Source organism: Nothobranchius furzeri, chromosome 5 (assembly GCF_043380555.1).
Source record: "Nothobranchius furzeri strain GRZ-AD chromosome 5, NfurGRZ-RIMD1, whole genome shotgun sequence".
Taxonomy (NCBI): Eukaryota; Metazoa; Chordata; class Actinopteri; order Cyprinodontiformes; family Nothobranchiidae; genus Nothobranchius; species Nothobranchius furzeri.
In genome coordinates this window covers 73611818-73623813 of record NC_091745.1, presented here as the reverse complement: position 1 = coordinate 73623813, position 11996 = coordinate 73611818, and the positions used below count along the sequence as shown (strand labels likewise).

Sequence of the window (11996 nt, the reverse complement as noted above, 5' to 3'; positions counted from 1 at the left end):
TCGGCAGCATGTACATGTGTGTGTAGGAGGCGGAGGGACGGAGTGCAGAGAAGCTGAGATAGTGCTGATTTACAGGGAGGCATGGCTTAGCGGAAGAGTTGGATCAAATAGAAACGTGAGAATGCCATCGTCAGCGACGTTTGTTGTTGTTTGCATAAATAACGAGGATGCAGGGTGTGTGTTTGGGGGGGGGGGGTGAAGAATGGAGCAAAGGAGAGAGAATCCTAGTGTAGGAGGAGAAGAGTGGACACTCGGGGGATGGCGATGGAGAGAATAGAGGGGAGAGGGAGGGGCCTATCCATGCAAGGAGAGTGTGTGTGTGGTTCAGTTTGGACGGTCCTGGACTAACCCATCCTTATCATGTCACTCTAAAGACTTGTTTCTGTTTTTATTTAAAGACAAACAATCATTTGTTTGGATGGATTAGATCCACAAATGGCTGATTTTACCTAAAAGTAAAAACAGAGATCTTCTATTTATGTGCCACGTATTTACAGAAGACACATAATCATGTACAGCACCTAGAAGAATGTCAGGACTGGGTTACAGATGACACAAACCACCACCTTATCATGTTTCATAACAAAATGTAAATTCTTTATAGCGAGGATTTTAAAAATAACCTAAATATGCAAGTTCACAAAACCCAGAGCACTACATGACACAGTTAGGGAGCCAGGTGTGAGCCGAATACAGCAGAAGCAGCAGAAAACATCCTCACACGGCGACTCGGGCCATCCGGGTAGCGCGATGTGACTCATTGCCAAGGGAGGAGATGGGATCCTCTGTCAACATTCAGGTCAACTCCGTCTGCTGGAAAAAACATGACCGAAGGAGACAGAGAGCTTCAGAAAGGTGTTGTCAATCCGAGCGCTTGCCACCTGCGTGATGATCACTAAAGCTTTAAAATCCAATAAGCATGCTTTAGTAACGCTGATTCCATTTTTCAATCAGAGGCTTCCCTTCAATTTTTAGTTGCTAATCCCTCTGATGCACTGCAACGCAAACAGAGGTTAAAAGAACTAAATAATCGAGCATTTCGATTCGTTTCCTCGTACAGCTGCACCGCCACGGAGGCGTGGTCGTGTTCATCCTGAGTGAGAATAGCTTTTGTGTGCACTGTTGATCAGCCTCTTCAACTGCAGAGTCCAGGCCTTCAAGCAGAGATCAACAGGAGGTGCTTCAGGCGGCAGGACCGGGTCGGGTGGCCCCTGATGCAGCGGCGTGTCCTCTGGTAACGCTACCCCTCACCGATCCATAATATCAGGGGCTGAACTTCACAGCCAGGTTCTGATTTCACGCACGGCGTTGGGTATTCTTCCTGTACGCTCTCAGATGTTTGCGCCCTGGAGGGGTGACACCATCCCCTGTGTATGGTCTCATATTAACAAAACCACTCACAAAGACATGAGTATATTCAGATCGATGAGCAACCAGTGTCAAAAATGATCTATGAGCAGTTGGGAATAACAATGTGAACGATATGTTTGCTCGTCCTATTTCTAAACAACAATTTACTTAAAAAAAAAGAGTTTCTGGCATCTAAAAGATGCTACTTTGACACTTGCGTAGACTCCCTATCAACACATGAAAGTTGCAGCTCACATTCAACAAGACAATGTTGGAGCCAAAAGAGAATACCCCTCAGAGAAGATGAACACGATGAAGGGTTGATCGGTTGCAAAACTCCATCCAATAATACCTAGAAGGAAAGCAGAATCCGTCTTATTTCTAGGGTGTCATGCCCATTCATTGACCTTTCATCTAAGATTAGATCACGAAGAGAAAGGGTCCAGAAGGCAATCCCAAACACGCTCTCCAGCTCCTCCTGCCAAATCCCAAGTTGTTCCAAGGCTGGAGAAGATCTATAATACCTCCAGCAAAGATCTGCTTCTGCTGCTAGTGACAGGTGTCTGGAAACCCTCCAAGGGAAGATGACTAGGAGGCGACTAAAAGAAGACCTAGTGTTGTCTCCTCCCACCTCGTCTCTAATAGCCCACCACTCAGCGCAGCTCGACTCAGCAACTGAGAAACGGCTCTAGTGGATCGTTACAGCAGGGCGGCGATCTGCAAACAACACAAACAACAATTTGTAAAAATATTCTGCTTAGTTGATGTTTTTTTGTCGGACCAGAAACGGTGTGTGGGCAGCAAGCTGGAACGCTCTGGAGAAACCGGTGATTCCACCCCTTTGCCAATCAGTGACCAATAATCTCTGACGTCGTGCTTTTAGCGCTGCTCGGGACGCTTGGAACCACCGTGAAGCTGCCGCTAAAAAGAAGGCAGCAACCAGAGACCCATTACGAGAAGGGAACCCTTGGAACCGCGTCGAACCGAGTCGGTCGGGTGCAACATGGCCCTGAGGCTGAGGAGGCTCTTTTCACCCACTCATTCTGCGGGTCAGGGTCTGCCTACATCTCATGACCTTAAACCAAGACAAGAACATAAACAAGCTGAAAACGTCTTTTCAGCTCAGCTTCTTCACCACGTTGCTCTGTCTCTCGCTCCATCCTAACATCGCTTTTCAACAAGACTCCAAAATACTTCTCTGCTTGAAACGGAGACTCCCTCCAGCCCAGATGTGGCTTTCTGCCTTTTTCCAGTCGAGAACCACGGCCTAGCATTTGAAGTTGCATACTCCTCGCCCGAGGTTGCTGAAGGTCATGGGTTTAAGGTGCATGTCTTCTATACCCTATAAATGTTTTTAATTTTGTTCAAACTGGTGTTGTGGTGGCAAACGTGAAATCCAGTTTATATTAAGTGTGTGGTTATACCGTTGTGGCTTACCTGTGTACAGTTTTGAGTAAGAGGCAGTTAAATTAGACCTGGCAGGAAGGTCGAGAGGTAGACAAACACTGTTGGCTCTTGTTTTCTTTAACATTTCTTTTAGGGTAAACAGGAGATTCAGTCCAGTTAGTGGAAGTGTTGGTTTTCAGTCCGTGATCCGGTCCGCGGGACAGCATCAACCTGGATCGTGTCCTCACCGGGGAGTGACGATGGGCGTGCACTTTAACTATTTCAATTATGGCAGTTCTCTTCAACTTTAACACATACTTGAATAAAAACGACGAGGCAGTGATTAAAATTCAACTTGGTTTATAAATTAAAATCAGAGAAAAAGGTACAAGAAGAAAAACAGGCCTGGACTCTTTGGGGTGTCTCCAAAAATAAACCAGAGCTTTAGCTGAGATAATCTGATATAGGCTACCGCTGTCTGGGTTGCCACCCCTTTAAAGGGAGACTAGGCAGTTTTGGCTTGCTTTTAGCACCCCCTAGTGCCCGTTTAGTAGAACCAAAAGCAAAAGCTGTGCGTTTGTCTTTTTAACACCTTAATCTAGCAGCTGAAATGTCTCCCCACTTCATTAGTGTCTACAGGAGCGATTCATCACTGAATCAAACAAATCAGCTGACTTCTTTGTCTAAAACTAGCCCCACCTCCACTTTCCATATATATATATTAAACTGAGACTGGACAAAGGCTTTGGTACCAGAACCTCCACTAGAGGAGACCTTCAGATTCCCCACAGGAAAACAATGTTCGGACAAACTGTATTGCCAGTCAGAGGGAGTCAATTTTGGAACAATGTCGTCGTCGTCTTCCTCCGCTTATCCGGGTCCGGGTCGCAGAGGCAGCATCCCAACTAGGGAGCTCCAGACCGTCCTCTCCCCGGCCACCTCCACCAGCTCCTCCGGCAGGACCCCAAGGCATTCCTGGACCAGAATGGAGATGTAACCTCTCCAATATGTCCTGGGTCGACCCGGGGGCCTCCTGCCGGCAGGACATGCCCAAAACACCTCGCCAGGGAGGCGTCCAGGAGACATCCTGACCAGATGCCCAAACCACCTCAACTGACTCCTTTCGATCCGGAGGAGCAGCGGTTCTACTCCGAGTCCCTCCCGAATGTCCGAGCTCCTCACCCTATCTCTAAGGCTGAGCCCGACCACCCTACGGAGGAAACTCATTTCGACCGCTTGTATCCGCGATCTCGTTCTTTCGGTCATTACTCAAAGCTCATGACCATAGGTGAGGATTGGGACGTAGATCGACCGGTAAATCGAGAGCCTGGCTTTCTGGCTCAGCTTCCTCTTCACCACGACAGATCGGCTCAGCGTCCGCATCACTGCAGATGCTGAACCAATCCGCCGATCCCTCCTACCCTCACTTCTGAACAAGACCCCGAGATACTTAAACTCCTCCACTTGAGGTAGGACCTCTCTCCCGACCCGGAGTTGGCAAGCCACCCTTTTCCGGTCGAGAGCAACAATGTCCCAGTGAAAATCAGAGTGTGCCACCTATAGCACCTTCAGAGAGCACCTCAAACTAAACCTTAAAAGACATGTTTGGACTTTTAGTAACTTGCTCATTTGTTGTTTGTCTATTTTTTGAATGTGTTTTAATCTGACATTTTTTCATTTGCCATTGTCACTTGTTTTATTTAGCCATCTTGTTGAGGGACTACAGATGTAAATTAGTAATGACGCTATAATCTGGCCCATTTACATTCAATACAAAGTACGTGATTGTTTTTTAATGTGCATTGTCCCAAATAAATAAATGAAATGAAAAACAAAACATGCTGGAAGCAGACTGCAGCGCCAGGTATGTCAACTCAAATGTCCAACAGACCGGACCAGAAACTCTGAAGTTGCAAGTTCGGTATTCTGGCCACAGAGGGCGGGGGTCTGAGTGGCATTTCATTAACCTGTAAAGGGTCATTTTAGCACATACTGGCTCAAGAAGATATTTAAAAAAAATAAAAAATGTGGCATCTTCCTATCGCATGAAAACCAGGAAACTGTGTAAGACAAGACTGCGTGGCACGTCCGTTTCTGACTGAAAACATAGCGAGTCTTTGGATTTTTGCACCTAAGTGAGTGAAAACAATTCCAGCAGGTTTAATGCTTTCCAAAGGTCAGCTTGAACTGGAGCAGAGCCACTCAGATCAGTTGACCCTAATGTTACTATTCTGGGCGTTTTGTGGATAGTAGTTATCACTGTTCCACAGAGCAAGAAAAGCCCTCATCAGTCCTTTTCATCCTGAGAGACCTTAGGAAGCAGCAGATTGGAGTTTCTGAACCTTGTTGGATCAACAAACGTTTTCTGTTTTTCCCATGAATCAGAAAGACGACACTACATAGATTATTCCTGAATCTGTTGGAGTAAATTCCTACAGGAAAACATGGTGCCAGTGCTATGCTGCTACAGCGCCACCACCGTGAGGACATTTTTGGATGTAGCGCAGCTAATTCTATTAGCAATCATTGTGCTAAAAGCTGCAGATCAGAAGCATTTTCCTGCACTCACCATGTACCACAGTTTGAAACATTAAATGCCATTTTGTTTTGGGCCTTGGGCGCAGTCTGACTGTCTAACCTGGTTTGGGCTGTAGTGGGTCCATTGTGTGAATGTGGGATAATTAGTTAAACTTATTACTTTGCAGTACACCCACATCACTCCGCTTCTCCTCCAGCTTCACTGGCTGCCAGTCAACTTCAGGGTTCATTTCAAGATCCTGGTTCTGGTCTATAGGACCTTACATGGACAAGCACCATCATCCATCATACATTGGTGATCCTCTCAGTCCCTACACCCCCAGCAGGTCCCTGAGGTCCAGTGGCCAAAGCCTACTGGTTGTGCAACGCCAGGCTAAAGACCAAAGATGACAGATCATTTGCTGCTGTGGCCCCCAGACTCTGGACCTCTCTCCCCTGAGCCTGAGATCAGTGGACTCAGTGGTCTCCTTTAAAAAAGCAGCAGCAAACTCACCTGTTCAAGCTGGTTTTTGCGTGACCTTCACCAACACCCACTCCTTATTCTGCTCTTTCTACCAACTCTGCCTTTCCCGGGATCCACTGATTACCTCTTTCTTATTCTTTTTTTTCTTCTTTTTCATTACAATGTTTCCTTTTCCCATTTTTATGACATTTTTCAATAATTTCTTAATCTTTTTAAAAAATTTTTAATGTAAATGTTGATTCATGGGTTTCATCTTGAGAGGCGCTGTATTGTTTCTCCTTCTTTGTGGAGATAAAACCTCAACGTTGAGGAGCAAACAGAGCCAGGGGTAGCGTTGCGTTGCTGGGAGCCAATCAGAGAAGAGATGTCTAAATATCAGGAAATAAGACTCCAAATTCTGCCGTCTGAAGCAACTTTCTCCTTCTGCAGAATTCTACGTCATCAAACCGGTGCACCAGAGCTTGTTTCGCCCAGAGAACGTCGAGGCATTAGTTCCTACCAGAGACCACCGCAAATGTATCAGAAATTAGAGTAAAGTTGACCTTTAAAAACACAATAAGGCAACATAAACAATACATCATGCATCCCCCGTCTTTATAGAGTCACTGCTCTGCTCAAGAGTACTGCAGGTGTCAAGTGCTGCTACTTTCATGTTATGAGAACAGATTTGAAGAAAAATGGTCAATTTTAATGCGCATTTAAGAAAATCTTTGTTCACGTTTCAAAAAAATCCATCAAAATGATCCTCAGGCTTTCTCAGTCAATCGTATTCTTGAGTGAGTGTGTGCTCATGATTATGCATGTGTTTATGCAAAGACCAGCGAGTGACCTCCGCTTTTACATCTCCCGTGGGATGGCCCACTTGCTGATATATTTATGCTGCGTGTGGGTGTGAATGTGCGGCAAAAGCCTCCCTGTTACTTAAACGGCCTGCTGCTGCATCTCGGAGAGGGATTCCCTGTTAAATTAGAAACACAACCTAACAGTCTTGCTGCAGTGTGCTTTTAGACACGCTCAGTCAGCGGCCAACGCCAAGCCCAGATGATGCCATGTAATGGTCTGGATGTAAGACGGCAAAACCGCTGGAAGGAAAGGCATCTTTCTAGGCTGGAAAAGCCCCGTGCTCCAGAGGAGACTCCAGCTGGATGACTCAGTGATATCTCAGAGACATTAGCAGACTTTATGACCCTTATCTCTTAGAGCACGTTAGTGTAATGAGTGTGAGGTTCAAATAGGACTCCATAAGTATGTTTTTTACCCAGATATCATGCAGAGGGAATGGATGTAAACATGTATGCCTCTCACGTACGTCGTGTCAGGTCAGAAATTAGGGGAACACGATGGCGGTGACTCAGCCACAGAGCGACGTATCAAATTGAAACATAATGCTGCGAAAAGGAAAATTCATCTCTACTATCTGATCTGTGTGTGGGGGTGGTGTGTGTGTATTTTTATGCATTTGTAGATGCGTGCTGTACTGATGGTCTCAGTAAAATCTGCAGCTATTAAACTCCCCACGCTGATGAATTCAAGGACCAGAAAACACACTACAGAATGTCAAAGCTCAAAAACTCTGTTTGTTTTACACTAAATTGGTTGATTTACTGATTTTTCCATTTAGAGGAACCTCCGGGGTGGTATATTTTTCCCATACCCGGTGCAAATGTCATGTATTCAGCATCCCTGTAGGGATGTTCATGAACATCGTGATGCTAGCCAGTAGAGTGCTGCATGCTGCAGGTTTTCCATTACCACACTCTGTGCACACATCGCTGCTGCACTGCCTTTACCCCACACCAGGAAAGCAGCTACTTTAAGTGCATGGCAGTGTGTCTGCACGTGAGTGGATGGCGCTGTGAGATGCTCTTAGCTCAGTTTCCTCCACCAAACTCTTCCAACCATCTGGGCTCTGGACCTCAGCTGTGTTTTTCCGGAACTCTGTGGCTCAGTAACCCAGCATCTGTACACAGCGCTGCGAGAGGGCTGCTATCCAAGCCGGGACTCCATCGAGGCAACCGGCCTTACTGCAGCTGTCACTGGTAAACAAGCACCAAGCCCTCTGGATCCTCACTGTTAGTGCTGCGGGGCACTTGGAGTAAAAATGACTGATGAAGCTCAAATCCCTCCCACTTCAGGGCGGGGAGCCGTCAAGGCACTACAGCTGGAGCTGGAGTTGACAGTGCAGGCTCTGCGCATCTTCACTTGTTTGTTGCAGACGGTCGCATTGCTCACTCTTTTTTTGTCCCTCCCCTTTCTCCTCATTCTCTCCCTCCCTCGCTTCTTCTCCTCGCCTGAGCTAAGCCTGGCTCCCCCATGACTGCTGGCGGGGTGGGGGATCCAGCTCTCTGCACTGCTGTGTGCGGGGGAGGAGGGAGCGCATCAGGGAAAGAAAATCTGGCTCAGAGCTGTGGTCATGTGCTCTGTTGTTTCCTCAAGGAGGAATCCTGCCTGCCTTCCCGGGAGCACAATAACACGTCCACTCTGCGGCTGTAATCAGAAACACAGATATTCTGTAACACACCAACTGTAACCCAACACACACACATCTTAACAAATATGCTTAAATGTGATTTGAAGTTTAAATTGGAGACGAAATTCTTTTAATTACAGCCACAGAAGCAGATGCGCCGTGTGCAACGGCTCTGTTTCTGTTCTGTAAAGGCCGGAGGACCCGTCAGTTGTAGTTTGAGTCCCCGCGGTCCCGGCAGCTCCTGAGCCATGTTGTGATTCATGTGTGGAGCGAGTGACTGCTAATTTGCTAATTGGCTGAATGAGGCTGAGGGACGGGGAGGAGAGAGACTGTGAAAACTTTGAGTGAAAGGGTAGAAACACAGAAGAGATGGAGCATCACCAGCATTACAGTAACCTGCACAGCCACATGCATGCACACGCATCTAGTTTGTGTTTGCAGACTTTTTTAACCCACATGGGCAAACAAATCTGGGACACCCTCTGCTGCCATGATAGAGAATGATAAATGCCTCTGTCTAACTAACATAAGCAACTAACTCACACCGCAGCCCACAAAACCAGCAATCAAGCATGCCTGGATGATCCTCAGAGGTCACACACAGTTCACTTCTAATTGTGAACGGTCTCCTGGAGAACCCTGATGCAAAGGCGGTTTCGTCAGCAGTCTGGGTGATCTACACGGCCTCGGCGCTGTTGGACAGAAAATGGTGCATTTGCTGCACAGAGATATTATTAAGTACCGTTTAAATGTGACAGCTGTTTTACTAAATGTTAGGATTTAAAAGAAGAGGCTGTATTTTCTTTAGAGACTTGTCTCATGAGAGGAAACGTCACAGTGTCGAGTTTTAGGTGCTGGAGAGTAAGGCCCTGTCCACACGTAGCCGGGGATCTGCCAAAACGTAGATATTTTTCTACGTTTTGGCCTGTCATCCACACGAAACGGAGTTTTTTCACAACGAAAACGGATCTTTTTAAAAACTCCGGCCAAAGTGAAGATCTGCGTTATCTCTGTTTTGGGTGTCTGTGTGTGGACGGACAAAAACGGAGTTTTAAGGTCCGCAACGTCACTTTCCGCGACAAAAAAGTGCTGACATCACGTGTGCGACCTGTGTTTACACTAGCCGACAGCATGGATGCCCTCAGAGCTGCGCTCGCTTTATCAATTGTCCAAGCGCTTTTTGCTTGTTTGTTTTTGCAAGCGGAATTACTGCTCCTTGCGGAAGACCACAGACGAAGGACGAGGTTAAGAACGGGGGAAGTACTGCCGCCTACAGGTCTGGCATGTCCTTAACAACGTATTTATCCGGGTACGTGTGGACAGAGGTTTTTATTAAAACAAGGTGGTGTGGATGCGAGTTTTTGGAGGCGCGGATATCCGCTTTAAAAAAAACCCGGCTACGTGTGGACTAGGCCTCAGAGTTTGAATTTTCTGTTTCTCAGTAGTCAGTTTGTTTCTTTTTTCCTCCTTTGTGCCTTTGTTGATTGTTTGCCTCGGCTCCTCAGTCTGCCGACCTCACACACCTGACATCAGCTCACCTGGCTTTCATTTCAGTAATCGCCTACCCTTGCAGATGTGCTCCTCACTTTCCTTTCATCATTGCCAGATCCTCCCATTGCTCTGTGGTTTCTTTGTGCTTCCATCATGCCATCTGGGTTTGTGTTTGTATTTAATTTCATATTCAGACTCTTTGCACTGCCTCCAGTCTTTTTTCTGGGTCCATTTATAAAGAATACAGCTACGGGAATGAAGTAGGTTTAAATTATTACTACTACTGATGAACATGGACACAGTACTACCTGTAAGATGATCCATAAAATCATAATTAAGGTGCAGCAAATATACATTAATGTGAAAGCAAAAGTTAAGCTCTTTAAACAGGTTTATGTAAGAAAAGTTATAAAGTAAAAGTATCTTGTCTGTTGAGGAAATCTCTTTAACTCAGCTAGTAGAAACAGTTGGGTTCGGTCCAGACTGACAAGCTAACAGCTAGTCATAATGGAGCCAGCTTCTATCTGGAATCTGGCTGGAAGAGATACAGATAGCTAGCTATGCATCAGTCAACTTAGCACACCGAGCTAGCTTGAATGCTAACTCGACTTGCAATAAATTAATGTCAGTTTGTAAACTTCAAGCTGAATGCGGAAGAGGAGGGAGGGGAATAAAAAGGAATTAATCTTTTTGGTATTAGAGGTAATTGATCAGAGTAGGTTCAACCTTATGCTACATCAGACTGTTGTTTTAGCCTGTTGTAGCATTAGCATGGGCGTGTTACCATTGCAAGTGCCCGATTCCTCTCGGTTTCCCTGCTTAAATGTGTCACACCCTGTCCTGTCTCCCCATTTGGTTCAGCCTGCGTCTCTGTTAATTGCTCCCACCTGCCTGTCGTTTTCCAATCTCCCAAGCTCCCAGCCCTCTTGTATTTACACCCCTCCAGTTCTGTGTCTCTTGTTGGCTCATTGTTCCGATGTCCTGCGTGCGTTTGTTATTAAAACCTTTTACGTTACCCAGTTTGTATACCTGCCTGATTCCTCCCCAGCGTGTGGATCCTCACCTCCATTTCACTCACCGGCACGCTCGTGACAGAATGAGCCAACCCACAGAAGGATCCAGCGGGGAGGCTATCCCTTGGGAGAACCTGCTCCAGTTTCTCGCCATGGACCACCGGCCAGCTCCTCTTCCCACGGCATCGCCTTAAAGCGGACGCCGCCACCGAGCCCAGGCCTCAGCGATCCTCTCCACCCTCCCGGAGCTGGATGGAGACTTGGACGGGGAGGCGCAGATGGACCGCTCCAGCTATGTGGGCACCAGACTGGCTGTGTGCTCCCCCGGAGTTGGCCCACGGCATTGGGAAGGATGCTGGGCTCCACCGTCACCCCTTGTCCCTGGACGGAGCCGCGAGCTCGCAGCTGCCCCGGCTCGGCGCGCCAGCTTGGACCCACCCCCAGTCAGACCAGCAGTCCCGCCTCCGGTCCAATCAGCGCCTCCGTCATCTGCAGGCGGAGGAACCATGCCTACAGCCCAGCTGACAGAGTTCGCCGGTCTCCAGGCGGAGCTTGGCCGGATCCGTCAGCTCGTCAGCTCGTCAGCCTCCAGGAGTTCCAGCTGGACACCCTGTCCTCCCTGTATCTCCAGAAGAAGGTTTCTGTCCAGCCAGTGGCCCCGCCTCCGGTCCAGTCAGCAGCTCTCTTGTCTCCAGGCCAAAGGACCGAGCTCGCAGCCCATCCAACAGAGCTCGCCGGTCTCCGAGCTGAGCTGGTCCGACTCCGTCAGATCCTCAGTCTCCAGGAGTTCCAACTGGACAATCTATCCTCCCTGCTTTTCCAGTTACCGGTCCCGCGCCACCAGTCCAGTCAGCGCCAGGTCCTGCGCCACCAGTCCAGTCAGCGCCAGGTCCCTCGCCACCAGTCAGCGCCAGTTCCAGCGGTGGTCCAGGACGCTCAGCCCCCGGGCCAGCCTGTCCAAGAGGCTCCGCCCCCAGGCCAGCCTGTCCAGTGGTCAGCGCCCAGTCCAGCCAAGGAAGCGGTGCCGACTGCAGCGGCTCCACCTCCACTCCAGAAGTCGGCGGCCCCTCCTGCAGCGGCTCCGCCTCCACTCCAGAAGTCGACGCCTCCAGTCCAGAAGTCGACGCCTCCGGTCCAGAAGTCGACGCCTCCGGTCCAGAAGTCGAAGCTTCCGGTCCAGAAGTTGATGGTTCTGTTCCAAAAGTCGGTGGTCCAGAAGTCGGCGGTCCAGAAGCCGGCGCCTCCGGACCAGAAGCCGACAGTCCAGGTCCAGAAGTCAGCGGCC

The 11996-nt window shown here is 48.2% G+C and overlaps 1 protein-coding gene across 5 annotated transcripts in view; it reads left to right on the top strand.

Annotated features, from left to right (window-relative positions):
- fam131bb (family with sequence similarity 131 member Bb) overlaps window positions 1-11996 on the top strand; it is a 49320-nt gene that overhangs the window by 892 nt on the left and 36432 nt on the right. The gene's annotated exons all lie outside the window — the stretch shown is intronic.